This window comes from Mobula hypostoma, chromosome 7, assembly GCF_963921235.1.
Source record: "Mobula hypostoma chromosome 7, sMobHyp1.1, whole genome shotgun sequence".
NCBI lineage: Eukaryota > Metazoa > Chordata > Chondrichthyes > Myliobatiformes > Myliobatidae > Mobula > Mobula hypostoma.
This window is the reverse complement of record NC_086103.1, coordinates 82,519,872-82,538,539: the sequence shown is the minus strand read 5'-3', so window position 1 is coordinate 82,538,539 and position 18,668 is coordinate 82,519,872. Positions and strand designations below refer to the sequence as shown.

General features: G+C 41.4%; 1 long non-coding RNA gene across 1 annotated transcript; it reads right to left on the bottom strand.

Moving 5' to 3' along the window:
- Positions 1-12,152: 12,152 nt before the first annotated feature.
- LOC134348971 (uncharacterized) lies at positions 12,153-18,619 on the bottom strand. Its single transcript, XR_010018545.1, has 3 exons — positions 18,582-18,619; positions 17,802-17,955; positions 12,153-12,731 (listed from the first exon to the last, which is right to left on the bottom strand). It is a non-coding gene; the product is annotated as an uncharacterized LOC134348971 (long non-coding RNA).
- Between the last annotated feature and the right edge of the window lie 49 nt (positions 18,620-18,668).

The window sequence follows — 18,668 nt, the reverse complement described above, 5'->3', positions numbered from 1 at the left end:
TTAGAGCCCCAAAGACCCCCCCAACCTTCCCCTCCCACACTTAAGCAGCAATAAAGCAACAACACCCTCCCACCAGCAAAAAAAGAAACATTGGCACCCCCACCCCGCCGCCACCGAGCACTCAAATGTGCAGCAAAGCATCAATAAAGACACAGACTTGCAGAACCCCAAAGACTACTTGTTCACCCGGTAATTCAACATAGCACAGTTTTTCTCTCTTTCCCTAATTAGGTGTTACCCTTTCAAAGCTAAAGGAGAGACATAGCCAAAAAAATCTCAGATTTAGAAAGTTTAGTTAAGTGGTATTTAAATTGAAAGAGAGTGTATAACAATTTTCAATAAAACTATTCCTAACTTCTTTCCAGAATACCTATCTCAAAATCTGTAATAAATTTTTATCCTAGATTTCCCTCAGAAGGATAAGACTATGTACAACACTTCAATTCCATTAAAAACCTGAAAGGCATTGATTAGATCATCAGTAAGCTCATGGTATCATGGTATATTCAAGCCTTGATCCTGGTGTGGGCATGACCTTTCTCCTCTCCATGTTCCCTCTTTCCTGCACCTTAACACATTTAATTTCCACTCTTCTTCAGCCTGTTGACAAGGCTATTACCTGTAACTTTCTCCATCCACAGATGTTCTATGGTCTGCTAAGTGCTTCCAGCATTCTCTGTTCTTATCTCTAGGCCCTGTAACCTCTCTTCATAACCTTATCCCAGAACCCCATCCATGTTCTGATGAGTACTTCCAAGGAAAGTATATTCTTGTAAGGTGCAGCTTCCATAACTGTGCATGATACGGACAGTGACTCTAATCAAGGTTAAGTATATCCTGATGGAAGAAATCCTTTTATTTACTTTCTAGCTCTACAGTTACATGGACTGGCTTACTAATATCCTTCTTATATAATGTTTTCAAGTTTATTGTCAAATATTCTAGTACATGCATCACAGACACATAGCATCTGATATACAACATTCACAAAATCATAAATTAACAACATATATTATATGATATTATGCAAGGAACTGCAAAATTAGAACAAAATAGTCCATTGTAATGCGAAGAGTTCTATGTGGTCTTAGTGTTGCTACCATGAGGTAAAGATCAAGATTGTGGAGGTCAGTTCAAGAACTGATTAGCTGAAGAGAAATAGATGTTCTTGAGCCTGGTGGTGTGGGTTGTTAGGCATTTTATAGCATCTTCCTCTCCTGCCCATTATTGGGCTGAGTCCGTTACTCTCAGCAGCTTGTTACATTCCTGTGCTTTTGAATTTGACCTTTAGAATCACCTGTCATTTTTGCGGTATGATCTGAAGTCCTGAAGGTGCAGGACAGTTGCAGCGTGTTGCCTACAGGCCAAGTCGATATGGCAGACGCAGGCCCGAGAGCGGGTAATGAGCCAATGTTTGGCCATTGCTGGAGCACACTTGGAGGTGACTCGAAGCAGCAGAACTGAGGTGAGGCAAGTGGAGGTGAAGCAGAGTCAAGATGGTGGAGCCCCGGCCCAAGCCCAGGCCTGAAAGAGAGAAAAGCCCCAAGTTTTATCGATTTAAGTGCCGGGCCAATTTGAAAAAGTGAGGTACATGTCAAATCGAGGTGTTGGGACCCAGACCTGTGAGCGCATTGAAGCATCAGGGCCCCGGGTCCAAGAGCCAGGAACGACCCAAGCTTTGGACAATTTAAGCAGAGAGCCAGATTGAAAAGGTTAGGGTGTCAGGGCCAGAGGCAAATGACAGGTTGGTTCAGCTCGCTGTTCCTTGAGGTTTACTCATCTCTGTGCTGAATAAAGGCTGCGGCCTGCAATTTACAGGCTACTGGATCGGCTGTAGTGATAACTGGCTTCGTGGCTGTGGACTCACTTTCATCAACTTCAGTTGTTTGCTTGCTTTTATTGTTTGCATCTTTTGAATTTTTTTTTCTGCACATTGGGTGCTTGATGGTCTTTTTAAATGGGTTCTATTGAGTTTCTTTGTTTTGTGGCTGTCTATAAGGAGGTGAATCTCAAGGTTGTACTTTTTTAATAAATATACTTTGAACTTTGAACTATGAATGCTAATACACAGTTTTGGTAGGTCCAATCTGAAGACAGAATATAATATAAATGGTAAGACACTTGGCAGTGTGGAGGATCTGAGAGATCTTGGTGTCCGTGTTCATAGGACACTCAAAGCTGCTGCGCAGGTTGACAGTGCTGTTAAGAAGGTGTATGGCGTGTTGGCATTCAACAGCCATAAGAGTGAGTTCAAGAGTCATGAGGTAATTTTACAGCTATTTAAGACCATGGTCAGACCCTACTTGAAGTACTGTGTTCAATTCTGGTCACCTCACTACAGGAAGGACGTGGATACTATAGAGAGAGTACAGAGGAGATTTACAGGGATGTGTACCTTATGAGAATAGGTTGAGTGTACTTGGCCTTTTCTCCTTGGAGCGACAGAGGATGAGAGGTGACATGATACAGGTGTATAAGATAATGAGGGGAATTTATCATGTGGATAGCCAGAGGCTTTTTCCATGGGCTAACCCGAGAGGGCATAGTTTTAAAGTGCTTGGAAATAGGTACTGAGGGGATGTTAGGGGTAAGTTTTTCACACAGAGAGTGGTGGGTGCATGGAATGCACTGCAGGTGACAATGGTGGAAGCAGATACATTAGGGTCTTTTAAGAGCCTCTTATGTAGGTACATGGAGCTTAGAAAATAGAGGGCTATGCACTAGGGAAATTCTCGACAGTCTCTAGGGTAGGTTACATGTTCGGCACAACATTGTGCGCCGAAGGGCCTGTGATGTGCTGTAAATTTCTATGTTCTATGTAATACCTTTTTGTACGTCAGTCCTGTTCTGGAAGGAATAGTGTGCGTGGTTTCCTCAAGCTCTTTAAATATTCACTGTTTCCCCACATAAAAGTTACAATACCTTTGGCCTATGAGGAGTAATTCTTGTATTGAAGTCTATCTAGAATGACATGACTCATGAAGTTCAACTACGTGCCCTGGTAAATTTCTGTTCAAACAAGACATGGCAATTACTCAAAAAATCCCTTTATTTTCATTCATAGTAAGTAGCACTTTGCCATTTTAAATGATTCTGAAGTCACTCTCTGCTTTCAACGGTTACTCACAGACTGAAATCTGCTAATTGAAAAGAAGTTTTGAAGCAGTTCGGAGTTTTTGCTGAATATATCACCTTAACAGAGAGAACATGCTCTAGTCCCAAGTCTTACAGGACACTTTCCAGATACAATCAGGAAAGGTGAGATGCCTGGTCACAGGCATGTTGATGGGTTACCTCATTGACTACTTCTATATGATTAACTGGGGAAGGGACTGAGGCAGGCAGATGAGTATAAACTTCATAAAAACGCAAACATTTGAGTACTGGACCATAAGACCATAAGATAAAAAGACATAGGAGCAGAATTAGGACATTCAGTCTATGGATGATTTATTATTCCTCTCAACCTGTCCTGCATTCTCCTCATAACCTTTGATGCCCATATTAATCAAGACCTTTCAACTGCTGCTTTAGATATACTCACTGACTTGGCCCCCACAGCAAACTGTGACAATGAGTTGCACAGATATACCATTCTCTGGCTAAAGAAAATCCTCTTCATTTTTCTTCTAAAGTTAAGGTCTAGTATTCTGAGGCAATGCCCTTTGGTCCTAGACTCCCCCACCATAGGAAATTTCCTCTCCACATCCACTCTATCTAGGCCTTTCAATATTTAATAGGTTTCAATAAGATCCCCTCCCTTATTCTTCTAAACTCCAGCGAGTACAGACCCAGAGCCATCAAATGCTTCTCATGTATTAACCCTTTAATTCCCAGGATAATCCTCATGAACCTCCTTTGAAATGTGATGCCAGTTGAAAAGAAGCTATTCAGCCCTTCTACCACAGTTTTGTAGGCTTTTTTCAGTGATATAGAATCCAAGAATGTTTTTAAATATAATGAGAGTTTCAGCTTCCATAAATGAGGGCTGGAGATCCGCAATCTTCTGGAGAAAGATAAATTCTCAATTGCCTTCTAATCTTTTCCCCCGTTACCTTAAAAAATACCTCTAGCACTTTTGACCTCTCCACCAAGGATCTTAAGTCCTTCTCATTCATTCTATCAATGTTCCTCAGAGCTTAGTAAGTCAAAAATATTTTTCCTTTAGCTTCTTTCTTCAGAGAGATACAATCCCTATCAGCACAGGAGCACCACAAGACTGTGTGCTTAGCCCACTGCTCTACTCACTTGATACCTATGACTATGAGGCTAAGTACAGCTTCAATGTCATATTTATGTTTGCTGATGACGCCACTGTCATTGGCTAAATCAATGGTGGTGATGAATCAGCATACAGGATGGAGATTGAACATCTGGCTGAATGGTGCCACAGCAACAACCTCTCATTCAATGTCAGCAAAACCAAAGAGCCGATTATTGACTGCGTGAGAAGGAAATTTGAGGTCCATGAGCCAGTCCACATCAGATCAGAGGTGGAGAGGGCCAGCATCTTTAAGTTCCTCAGTGTTATCATTTCAGAGGATCTGTCATGGGTCCAAGGTGTAACCACCATTACAAAGAAGGCATGGCAGCACTTCTATTTTCTTAGAAGTTTGCAAAGATTCTGCATGCCATCTAAAAGTTTGTCAAACTTCTATAGATGTGTGGTGGAGAGCATATGGACTGGTTGCATCATATCCTAGTATAGCAACACCAAAATCCTTGAATATAAAACCCTACAAAAAGCAGCCCAGGCATTCACATGTAAAGCCCTCCCCACTATTGAACAAATCTACAAGGAATGCTGTCACAGTAAAGCAGTTCCCATCATCAAGGACCGCCACCATCCAGGTCATGCTCTCTTCTCGCTGCAGCCATCAGGATTGAGGTACAGGAGCCTCAGGACCCATGCCAACAGGATCAGGAACAGTTATTTCCCCTCAACCTTCAGGCTCTTGAAACAGAGGGGATAACTTCACTCGCCCCAGCACTGAATAAATTCCACAATTTGTGGACTCACTTGCAAGGTCTTTAAAACTCATGCTCTCAATATTTATTGCTTATTTACTTATTAATGTCATTTTGTTTTTCCCTTTTTGTGTTTGCATTATTTGTTGTCTTTGCACATTGGTTATTTTCCTGCCTTTGTTGTGTACGGTTTTCATTGATTCTATTGTGTTTCTTATATTTGCTGTGTATGCCCACAAGAAAATGAATCTTGGGGCAGCATAAGGTGACATATATGTACGTTGATAATAAATTTTCTTTGACTGTGGCAATTCCAGCCCATTTAGTTTTCCCTTGTAGTTAAAATCATCCCAAAAGCATTTTTGTAAATTGCCTTCATGTCTTCTGGCATATTGTTGCACACTTTCCTTGGTGTGGCAACCAGAACTCGCCACATAATTTGTACTGCTGTCTCATTTATTGTTTTGCAGCTCTGTCATAACCTTGCTCTTCTTTTATTCCATGCCTTAGCTAATCAAGCAAAATATTTCTGAACTTTCTTAGGCTTATCATCCACCAGTCCTGCTGCTTTCAGGGAACAGTGATCATCTCCATCTGCTCCTACCCTGCATTATGTATTTCTTGCTTTATTTACTCTTCCTCGTTTCTGGTTTTCTGCCATCCTGCAGCCTGAAGCTTCCTTCCTCACTTGTAACCACAGGGAACATTTTTTTAATTATCTGCAATATTCGTAATCATGTACCACACACTGAAGACTAACACAGAGTGGTGCAATTAAAGACCCTGGGCAAACAGACATCTACTTACCAACAACTCCAATTACATTCCACTTTGTAAACTATATTTGGAAACAACTTTCTTAGGATATCATGAACTTTTATTTTTCTATTTAATTCATCATGTGAATATTTCAGTTGTGCCCTGTTCTGGTTACCATATTACACACAAGATATGGAGGATTTAGAGAGGATGCAGAAAAAGTTCACCAGGATGTTGCTTGGATTGAATTGTATTCACAATAAGGAGAGGGTGAATTGATTTGGGATGCTCACAAAGAATCATTGGAGGATGTGGGTGACCTGCTAGAAATACATAAAATTATGAGAAGCGTATATAGGTTAGATAGACAGAGCCTTTCTTCCTGTGTTGCAATGTCAAATATCAGAGGCCATAGGTTTAAGATGATGGGGAAATTTCAAAAGAAGTTTAGAATTCACGTTTTTTACACAGAGAGTGGAAGGTGCCTGGATTGTGCTACTAGAAGAGGTGATGAAGGCGGACAGGATAGCAACATTTAAGAGGTTCTTAGACAGACAGATGGACAGGCAGGGAATGGAGGCATTGGACCATGTGCAGTCAGTTGGATTAGTTATAGTTGTATTGTGGTCAGCACAGACAAGGTGGATCAAGATGTCTGATCCTGTGCTGTACCATTCCGTATAAGTGACATTAGGCTGACAAGCCTATAATTACTCTGTCTGCCTCCTTCTCCCTTGTTATTCAACTCGTTATCAGTTTTCCACTCCACTGATACTGGAGGAGTAACTCAGCAGATGAGAATTTGCTAATCTGAGCCTTTACTATTTCCCCCCTTACATACTTTTGGCTTCACCATTCCTGGTTTCGAAAATGCTAACCTGTCTTTTTTGTCTCCTCACTAGCTTTATCCAATCAATTATTTCACATTCTATATCTTTAACTATAATCACCACAAATTCACCAGTCATCAGGCATTATTTGACTGTGGACTTCATGGGTATCTGGCAAGAGTCATGAATATGGATACCAGGCTCTGCATTCTGTTGTGTGCCAAGGATAGAAGCTGACCTTTCCACATTCCTGCCCTAAACCAGTAAGATTTCACTCAGGCCATGCATTACACAGGGTGATAGTATTGTCAGCCTTCCCACAAGGCTTGTCATTGAGTGTTCTGGCCATGGTTCTCTCAGGAAAATTAGTTTACGACATAATGCCATTGAGGAAGAGCATCTAAACTTGCTGGCGCCAATTGGCACCTGGAGTTTGGTGCCTGGTAGCTGCCGCAATGAGGACCAGGTTCTAGCCTGGTCAGTTTCTGGGCTAGTTCAGCATCAATGGTGGACCTTGACACAATGTATTGCTGCCCTCCGTCCTTTCCTTTTCTCTTGAGGCTGAGATGGGTGTTGTCCTTCTCTCAGGGGTGAGCTGGCATTACAACCACATTAGTTTTGTTATGATGAAGCTTGAAGTTTCAAGATACCATTTATGTGACCACTATAGCAAGGTTAGTATGATGAATCCACAGAAAATTTGGACAGGAAGATAGCTTGAAGTGATTTGGAGTCATATAATCATCGAGAGATATAGTATAGACAAAAAGACCTTTTGGCCAACCAAGTCTGCTCTGAACTTCAATGACCCATTTTCTCTAACCTTATATTAATCCAATTTTATTCCACTCACACTCCTTCCAGATTTCACCTCTCAACTGCACACTACGAACAATTTACACCAGCAATATTAACCTATCAGCCCACACATCTTTGTGATGTGGCAGGAAACCGGAACGAGCATGGTCACAGAGAGAACATACAAACGTACAAACTCCATCGACAAAAGAGGTTCTGCTAAAGCGATACCACACAGCGTGCTGGAGGAGCTCAGAAAATTAGGTAGCATCTATGGACAGGAACAAAAAGTCAATGTTTCGGGCCGAGACCCTTCATCAGTACAAACTGCACACTGACAGCACCCAAGTTTAGGAATGAACCTGTAACTTTTGTAATCTAAGGCAGTAGCTCTACTAGCTGTGCCACTGTGCCACCTTTCCCAAAGTAAAGCAACCATTTTTCAACAGAACATCATGAGACAAAATTTGATATTAAGTCAAGGAAGAAAACAAGCCAAAAGATTCAGTTTTAGTAAGTGTCTTTACTAAGTAAATTGAGTTAGAGAGCTAAACAAAGTTTGAAAGGGAGTTTCAGAGCTGCATACATATCAGACTAAGAGAGAAGTAGTAATTCTGCAACTTCAACTCCCTCTCATCAACGCTATTGTGAATCTCTGAAATCAGCAAAAAAATTCCAGATCAAAAACAGGAAATGGCATAGATCAGCCTTGCATGGTTCGATGCATATTCTCCTAGCTTTGTCCGAACCTGTTAATCATCTCCTTAAGGACTGAATATCACCAAAAGCATTGATGTGTGCAGATCAGCACTGCTATTATGCTGGGGTCAGACATTTTAAGCCTTGTTTTTGAGGGAATGATCAGCAATTTCTCTGTGTATGATAAGTAGCAAAACCAAATAAAATATGGTGCAATAAATCATCATTCTTTGCCTTCTTTACACATTACTCAATCCATATTTAACAAAATTAGTTGAGCTCTTAATTCAGCAAGCCATGTCATACCTATTGACAATGAAAAGATATTGAGTGAGCATATGACGTGAGAGATCTTGATTACAAGATGCTGTTGCCAAATTCTATGGCTCATCCTTAATTGCCATTTAACTACAGTGCCTATAAAAAATATTCACATCCCCCTCTCAGGAGTTTTCATGTTTTACTGTTTTACAACATTGAATCACAGTGATTTAACTTGGCTTTTTTGACACGAATCAACAGAAAAAGAGTCTTTCATGTCAAAGTGAAGACAGATCTCTACAAAGCAATCTAAATTAATTACAAATAATTGATTGCATAAGTATTCACACACTTTTGATATGACATGTCAAATCATCACTGGTGCAGAAAATTGGTTTTAGAAGGCACATAATTAGTTAAATAGAGATCACCATGTGCAGTTAAGATGTTTCAATTTATCATAGTAAAAATACCCCTGTATCTGGAAGGGCCAAATGCTGGTGAGTCAGTATCCTGGCAAAAAATACACCATGAAGACAAATGAACACTTCAAGCAACTTGTGAAAGGGTTATTGAAAAGCACAAGGCAGGAGGTGGGTAAAATAAAATTTGCAAGTCACTGAATATCTCTTAAGTCAGTCGTCATGAAATGGAAAGAATATGGCACAGCTGTAAATCTGCCTAGAAGGGGACTAGTGAGGGAGGCCACCAAGTGACCTATGACAACTCTGGAGGTGTTACAAGCTTCAGTGGCTGAGATGGCAGAGGCTACTGTTACGTACCCCGTAACTGGGTTGCCAAACCAGCAGAAATGGATCACTCAGTTGGACTCTGGATTACTAGAACTAAGAGAGTTTTATTAAAGAAACAAGCAACACAGTAATCGAAAGGATAATAAATGCAACAGTTCAACAATGATAAACACACATGTGCACAGAATTAAGATAACAGCATCAATCAAGCTCTATCGTTGTCTAGGGGTAAATGACCAAATTCCAAAGTGACACAAAAGTTCAGTCCAATTTAGTTCAGTTCGCAGTAATCGTTGCCATGGCGATGGACAACGTGGGGGGGAGAGAGAGAGAGAGAGAGAGAGAGAGAGAACGGGAACGACTGATCATTCAGAACGGCTTCCACTCACAGACCGGCGATATTGCTCATAAGCAGCAGCTTCCGGGCGGATCCTTTGTGATGTCACCTGAGGTCACCGACTGTGACCCCTCCTCCAGATGCGGTCGATCCTCTGCAGTGAACCCGGCACCCAGGCGAGGGTGGACACACACCGGATTCCCACTGATCGTACCTTTCCACCCTGTGCGTTTAAGGTCCGATACTTCCCACCGACTCGTGAGAGGCGCACCACTTCCAGGGTCTCATTACCTCGGGTGTCGTGTGTGTCCTGCCTTAGCAAACCTGTCCCTTTTTATCCCTCTGCTGAGGTATCGCCTGTCCATCACTTCAAACAGTTCAGGGTTCAAAGGGGGAGCCGCTCCAGACAGCTCTCTCTCCCGTCCCTTCATTACACATCTCCAGATCGCCTGTCCATCACTTCAAACAGTTCAGGGTTCAAAGGGGGAGCCGATCTTGGCAATACCCAGACTGATGGCTCCTTCATTAACATCTCCACATGCTGCTTCATTGTTCCTTATCTCTCCTTCCCCTGAGGACAGGTGGCAGACCAACTGCTGATGCTACTGATGCTAACCCAGGCCAGCAAACATCTTAATTTTATGTGTATTCTCATCACACTACGCATACAACTGTGGCTTGGTCACAGCGTTATGGGAGAGTGGCAAAAGGAAAGCCACTGATAAAAAAAAATCAAATAAACTGTCAGCTAGAGTTTGCCAGAAGGCATATGGGAGACTCTGAAGTCAGCTGGAAGAAGGTTCTATGGTCTGATGAAACCAAAATTGAGCTTTTTGCCCATCAGACTAAACGCTATGTTTGGCTTAAGCCAAACACTGTACATCATCAAACTCACACCATCCCCACCATGAAGTATGGTGATGGCTGCGTCATGCTGTGGGGATGCTTCACTGCAGCAGGCCCTGAAAGGCTTTGTGATGGTAGAGGATAAAATGAATGCAGTAAAATACAGGGAAATCCTTGATGCACTCTGCAAGAGGACTGCAACTTGAGAGAAGATTTGTTTTCCAGCAAGACAAAGACCCCAAGCATAAAGACAAAGTTACACAGGAATGGCTTAAAAACAACAAAGTTAATGTCCTGGAGTGGCCAAATCAGATTCCAGCCCTCAATCCAATTGCAAATTTCTGACTTGAAGAGGGCTGTTCACTCATGATCCCCATGCAATCTGACAGAACTTGAGCAGTTTTGTAAAAAAGAATGGGGAAAAATTGCAGTGTCCAGATGTGCAAAGCTGATAGAGACTTATCCACACAGACTCGAGTCTGTAATTGCTGCCAAAGGTGCATCTACTAAATACTGACTTGAAGAGGTGAATACTGATGCAATCAATTATTTTGTGTTTTATTTGTAATTAATTTGGATCACTTTGTAGTGATTGGTTTTCACTTTGACATGAAAGAGTTTTTTTTTCTGATAATCAGTGTCAAAAAAGCCAAATTAAATCCATTGTGATTCAATGCTGTAAAATGATAAAATATGAAAACTTCTGGGGGCGGGGGGGCAGGGGGGGGCGGGGTGAATACATTTTCTAGGCACTGTGTATACTTATATTTCTATAGGGACCGTTACAACCAGAAAACTTTCCAAACTTTTCATAGAAAATAAATTACTTTTATGGTAGGACGCAGAGCAGCTAATATGTTAACAATGAGGTTCCATAAAGAGCAATTAAATACTGATCAAATAATCTATTGCAATAACATAGACTGTATGATGAATATCAAAGAGGAATCTGAGTGAAATCTCCTGCCGTCTTTAAAAAGTTGTAAAGAAGTTTTCATATCCATTTGAAGAGGCCAGATAAGGACATCATATAAAGGACTGGTGATTGAGAGTAACTGGATCAATCTTTCAAAACCTTGGCATGAATACAATGTGCTGAATGTCTCATTCTGTGATGCAGAGCCCTATGATTGATGCAGTTGTTTTCAGTGAGGTTTCCCAACAGAGAAGAGCAGCTATGGCAGCCTGACTCATTCTTGCATGTCGATGAACCACAACTAAGGTACTGGCTGTATGCCAGCAGCACACCTCAGCAAGGCTCTGAGCTTCTTTGTTATGTGCCAGCTGTGATACTGGAAAGGATCTCACAAACTGTCCACAATATAAGGAGAAGGTCCAAAGTTAATCTGAAGGAAGTGTCTCCCTTGGCTTCTAGTTAAATAGAGCAGCCAATACTAATCACATGGATGGCTTATGGACAGTTTAATTAGATATAGTTTGATGTTATATATTAATTTCCTCTGACGTCTGTTTCCACGTATCAGCTTTCAAATTATTGAATGTTTAACCCAGATCAACATTATTTGTCTTCAATTTCATGTTTTAAGTAACTGAAGACGCCAGTAAAGGATGAGGAGGGAGGAATAAAAGGAAAAATCTGTAAATGAGTATAAGGCAAAAGACACAAAATAATAAAAGGGTCACCAGCTTGGGGCTAAAGGGGGTTGTAATGGAACAGGAGACAAGATGGGCCTTCAGACCATAGCCAAATTAACAGGAGATGCACATAATGTTACAAGCTAGCTATATATTCAATACAATTAAACAAACATTTAGATTAGATTAGATTATGAGGACATGCAGTCCTCTTTTATTGTCATTTATTAATGCATGCATTAAGAAATGATACAATGTTCCTCCGGTGTGATATCATAGAAACACAGGGCAAACCAAGACTAAAAAACTAACAAAACCCACATAATTATAACATATAGTTACAACAGTGCAACAATACCATAACTTGATGAAGAACAGGCCATGGCACAGTAAAAATGTTCAAAGTCTTTTGAAATGTCCCACATCTCACGCAGACGGGAGAAGGAAGAAAACTTTCCCTGCCATGCCTGACCACAGTCCGACTCTGAGTCGTCCGAAAACTTCAAGCTCCGATCAGCCCTCCGACACCAAGTACCGAGCACCATCTCTGCCGAACGCTTCGACCTCAGCCTCGGTTGCCAGCAGCAGGCAAAGCCGGGGATTTTGGGGCCTTCCATGTGGAGATTCTCAATTGCACAGTAGCAGCGGCAGCGAACCGGGCATATCAGAAATTTCTCCAGATGTTCCTCTGTGCCTTCTCACGTCTCTATCCATCAAATCAGAATTATGCACAGCATCCTACTTACAAATACGATATCATTTCACCGGAGAGCTGCGCGTGCTGCCTTGCGTCACCATCTTCTCCTCCCGCCCAGCTTTCCCTTTGAGTGTCTGTTTAAAGTCAATATTATTGGTGTTAGTAGCCAACATTCACGTGGACCGGGACTGAAAAATAATGAAAGGTGCATAACTGTAACTCTTCTTTGGAAAAAAATCTGCTGATTAGAGGACAATGATACAGAAAGATAGAAAACAGAAAGGGGAGAGAAAGAGAGAGAGAGATAAAGAGAAAGATTAGAAGAGAAACTAAACAAGGGAGAGTGTAAAAGAAATGAGACGGTTGCAGAGAGAGCAGAAAAGATAAAAAGAAGTTCAAAGTTCAATGTACATTTATTATCAAAGTACATATAAACTATACAACCTTACGATTCATCTCCTGACAGGCAGCTACAAAACAAAGAAACCCAAAAGAACCCATTAAAAAAGACCATCAAACACCTATTGTGCAGAGCGGATAAAGGCAAATCATGCAACCAATAAATGCAATCAGAGAGCATTCTGAACTGAAGTCCACAAAGAGAGTCTGTCCACGGAGCCTTAGTTCAGCGCAGAGCCGAGCAGCAAGCTGAACTGGCTCATCTCTCGCCTCGGGCCCTGACACCCTAGCCTCTTCAATCTAGCCTGGGGGCTAAATCGTCATCCATATGTTGGGTTCAGAAACGTCAATATACTCTGGGACCTGGAGTGCACCGCCTCAATTCAGCCCAGCACTTCAATTGTTGTCCAAACATTGGGAGCAGTCACTTGAATATGCTCTGGGGCTTGGAACCTGCTGCCTTGACCTGACCTTTCCAATTTGGCCCAGCACTTAACTCGATCGAACCTCACGTTTTGCTTACTGTCAGTGACGGGCCTGCTGCCTTGTCTCGCCTCAGTATTACCACATTGAATTGCCTCCAAGTCCAAAGGGAAGTTACAGGCTTTTATTTGCGATGATCATTTACCGGAAAAAGTGTGATTAACAAAGTATTTAGTTGTTTTTTTTTGTTTCATTGGCCATCAGCCTGAAGTCACTGTGATTCAGCAGCATCATCTGGAAGAAGAGGGAAATGTAAAAAAAAGAGAGACTGATTGTAATAAAGGGAGATAAAAGAGGTAGAGAAAGGGACAAGGAAGAGAGAAAAAAGAGACAAAGTGACAGTGAGTGAAAGCAGAATGAGAATGGAAGTGGTTGTTAGCGAGCTCTGGGATAAAGAGGCATTGAAAAATAGCTGCCTAGCCTGCACCATCACAGGGGAAGTTGCAGCGGCAGAACTAAGGGGCACGTTAACTTAGCAGTGTAAATGGTTAAGGGAAGAGATAAAATCATGGAAATGTGGAAGATTAAAAACTGTTGGCATCAGTTAAAATGTGTGGCAATCTGCTACTAGCTTTTTCCCACCAACACCCCCTTCTCCCACTCCCACCCAAGGATATACAGTTTGGTTGAAGCATTACATGAGATTAATTCTAATTCTGCCATTCCCTGGAGGCCTATTTTGTCTCTGGTTCTATTATCAACCCTTAGCCCTAAGTCAAAACCCTTTTATAATTTTGTTTTTGTTTACTTCTACCTTCACTCATTTACAATCCCTTGAATTGCATTGAAGTCTTAGAATATGATTCGAGTTGGCAATCCTGGCAGTAACATACTGAGCTTTGATTTGTCCACCTTCATAGTTGATGAAGTTTAGTTTGCAGGACAGCATGGGGAATTAGGGGTCAGGTTAGGGTTTAGGGACAGTGATGAGGGAGAATGAAGTGTCAGTGGCAGGAGCCCATGCTTATAGTCCAGTTTGGAACGTACCGTAGTCAAAGGTCGGCAGTCCTGGAGTCTGGCCCATGTCAGGTTGACATGCACTGAGGAGACCAGTAATCCCCTGGTGGATTCTGAGTTGGAGATCTATAAGGGCAGGTGATTCACCCCACCCCACTCCCCCCTCTCCCTGCCACCAGGATCAGAGGTCTGTGTGATTCTGGAAGTCAAAGCCCAGTGTACTCTGTGGTCAAATCAAGGAGGTTGGGTTGGCCAAAACTTAAAGGTCAAATCCGTGATTGGCGAGTCCTGGGATCGAGGCCTAATGGTCAAACCCATGATCAATGAGTCCTAGGGTTGATACTCACTGTCAGCGAATTCCAAAGGGCAAAGCTGAAAGTTGAAGTCAAGTCCTTGGTGAGTCCGGAGGTATAAAGCCCAAAAAGACCAAAACCAAAATCATGAGTGTGGAGGAAGATCCTGGACCAGGGACTGTGGATTATAATCACAATGTCTACAATTCGAGAGTCAGGGGCCAAGGGCTGGTGGCCCTAAGATGGCCCGTTCCAGGGTTGAAGGCCTGTTTGTGTGTGTGAGGGGGTAGATGAGTGAGAAAGGGGCTTATTTTACTGCTGTTACCTTGTTTGTTCTGATGTTGCTGTTGCTACTTGTGTTGTTCTGAGGACTGTGGGAATGCTATGTTGGCACCAGAATATGTGGTGACACTTGTGAGCTACTCCCAGCACATCCTTGGGTATGTTGTTAATGCAAACAACACATTTCAGTGTACTGTCAACGTGAATATGAATCTGAATATGAAGTCAAGTCTTGCACAACCCAAGGTTTAAGGGAAAATGAAGAGTCGCAATGCAATCAGCTTAAGGTCTCAAATACATCTCAGATTTGTCAATATCAACCATGTGTGTGCATGACATTGTTAAAAATTTGATAGTGAGCTGCTGCACTGCTTTATAACCCTTTACTTCAATGGAAACAAAGACTAGGAGGGATATAGTTTAGGTTACCAAATCATTACCCATCATTTTAGATTAATATATAGTTATGATGTACTTTCAAGAATTCAAGCTGGCCATCATGCCTGTTGCACCTTTTGATCGTGCGACCCATTTGATCTCCTATAAGCTTGAAAGCAGTCACCCCTCACACCTCAGCACCTCTACCCCCTCAGCTAGTTCTTCACTCAGTATATAATTGATATCTCCTGCTATCACATCACCCATAGTTCGTATACTGAGATGTGACAGTTGATACCCTCACAGATGATGTTGAAGAATGGCATCCCCAACCTGTCCCAGACTTGTGAACTTGTTGAGTGACACTTGAGAAGTGTGTCTGCAGATTTCAAATAAAGGAAGATCACTTCTTTCATGAGAGAAGTAGCTCACGAACCACTGCATAACTTAACCCATTGTCTTGCGGTAATGTATTTATCTGATTTGTTGTTAAGAAAGATATTCCATTTTTATAGTCCTAGGAGAAATTATGGTTTTGAAGAGAGTACTCTGTTTTTTAAATGTGGAAGTGATTGTCACATTGATGACATTTACATATAGAAACATCCTCCATCAGTAAGAAGATAAATTATCTGAACTTCTGCTTTAAATACAATCAAAAGTTATATCAAAAATTTCGAGAAGTTCCTTTTTCCTCAACATTCCCTTCAAAGTAAAATTTATACATTTGAAACCCCTTTTTAAGGCTGATTTATACTTCTGCGTAGGCTCTACGCCGTACCCAACACTGTAGCCTATGCAAGTGGCCTGCACCGTTGTGAGCATTTATACTTGTGCGTTGGTGTGTCTGCGTCGCTCTGCATTTCATCGCCAAGACGCTAGTTGGTAGTGGGGTTTCTATGACACTGTGTTGCGTTTCTTTGTGTACTTTAAACAAAGGCGACTGAAACTGAGCGCATCATGTTGGAGTTGGAGCTAATAAGTGTTGAACAAGAGTTACTTTTATTGAAATTACTGCAACACAGAAGAGAGAAGACATCGGAGGAGATGGTGTGTACGACCATTGAACAGACTGAGGCAGAAGGAGGGTGAATTTTCTGTGCTTGTCCGGCCACTGAGAGACATGGACAAGGAAATGCAGTTCAAATATTTTTGGATGTCGGCAGGTAGATTTGACGATTTGGTTCATCGTTCAGAAGCAACCGGAAATGCGTAGGAGGAAATACGGCGCTATCAAGTGGACCAATCACAGTTGTTGCGGTCTGAATCGCCGCGACGTGTAGTTACATTTTTGGGGAGGTGCGCATCAGGCTACGGCGTAGGGCTGTTCCCACGGTGTAGGTTCAACGCAGAAGTATAAATTGGCTTTTACTGGGCGTCTCTAGAGATACGAATTGGTAGCCGCTTGCTAACAGCCACCAGACTCAGCGGTGAGAAAGCTACCTTTTTCAGACTCTGTACATATATGGTCGACATGTCTTGGATCCCGCCAAACCCGTGAGGTTGGGATATCTCATCCCACTGAACCCCGATTTGTGTGAATCATTCTGTGTAACCTACTGCTCCCATGGAATCGCCCGGCAGCAAGAAATAACAAACCATTTGCTGCATACAATTATATGCACAACATTCCGAAGCATTCTTATACTTAACGTTAACCCAAACACTACCAGAAGGACACACAGCTCTACAAGAAAACCATTGCATGAAATACCCTACCATATCAGTAGTAGAATCTTTACCAGGATATTACATATCTAATTGTAAAATATCTCTTGAGTTAGTGCATATGATATGTATTTTATATATCAAAGAGATATAACCTTGTGTAGTTGTATTAACATGATATAAATAAACATTTTTCACTTTATTAATCACTCATCTTTTCAAACAACTGGCAACAATTTTAATATGTTTCTAATTTTGATCTATTTAGTGGATTATAAATTAAAACAAAAAAAATCACATTGATCTCTTAAACTCCCAAGGAAGTCTTGCAACAAGCCAGTACTCCTGATTGATGAATTCTCCCTGAAGCTATGGATAGTTGGGTGAGAACATCTTCAAATGAAGCATTAAATAAAGTAATGGTACAATTCACACGCAATTGAATTGCCATTTGAAAGTTCCACAGTATTTTGGATCAGGTTTGGATAGCCTGCTAAACAAATGAGCACAGCAGAAAGGTTTGATGTTGGATGTGACAGAAGAATGAGCAAAGACTCCAAGCAAGTTTCTAGTTATTTTCACCTAAGAGCATAGGGGGAGCCTATTTTCAAATATTTAAAACAAGTGATGATGGGTCATAATGCAAAACACCCTCAATACTGTAATGATATTTCAGTAAATGTGTCTCAAATCAAGAAAGAAGGACAAACTCACAACTGAAAGTGTTCTGCCACAGAGCAACGGTGGGAAATTAAATGATCAAAACAACCCGTTCACTGTTATCAACCAGCCACTAACCAGCCACATCACCAAATCTAGGTGCCTAAGGTTGCCGAGTCTTTGCTATGGGAGCAAGAAAGATTCAGCTGACTGATGGTGTTCGATCAGCTTGGACTCATCTTTCTTCATCATCAACCATAAACTGATCTCAGTCCAGTAGAGTTGTAACAACCTAGAGTTAGTAATAACATCCATTAAATTCATCAGGTTAAAGAGGTGGGCAGTGGCAAACATTTATATTCTGGTAGAATCCAATACCGTTGAAGAAGAACCCTCCCCCTCTGATTGTCTGTAGCCCACATTAGAACTGGAACAGTGAATCACCCCTTTAATCTTTAATATGTAGACACTTGATAGTGCCAAAAAAAATGCCAGCAAGTTCACACCAGGTCTGACAAGCCTCGTCAGTCATCATTGGCTCTGTGTCAATCTCATATAGAACACTGAGTCAAGTTAACATATGGTGCATAATTCTTTTTTAATGCCACCTTAAGTTGTTGTACTACTGTACAATTCTTGCAAATGAAATCACTGTTGGAGAAGATGCAAGCAATCTTCCAACAATTTTTACATTTCTTCTTATGAAATTGATAGGTACAGTGGGATAAGTTTCGCTGCCTGGGTTCTGAAAACACCTGAATTACATTAGGACATTATTAATAAGCAAGACATTGTTAAACAAGATTGAGATATAAAAACTAAATTTCCCCATGAGTGTTATTTCTTAATAGCAGGAATTAAGTGAGATTCCCCTGTATTTGTCCGTTTATGAAGACACGAATATTCATGGGTACTTACCTGGTCTTCCATCGAAGTTAGTGGAAAAATTGACTCCTGCAATAAAATGACAAAGTTTAGCATACTCTTCCAGTTCAATAAACAGAT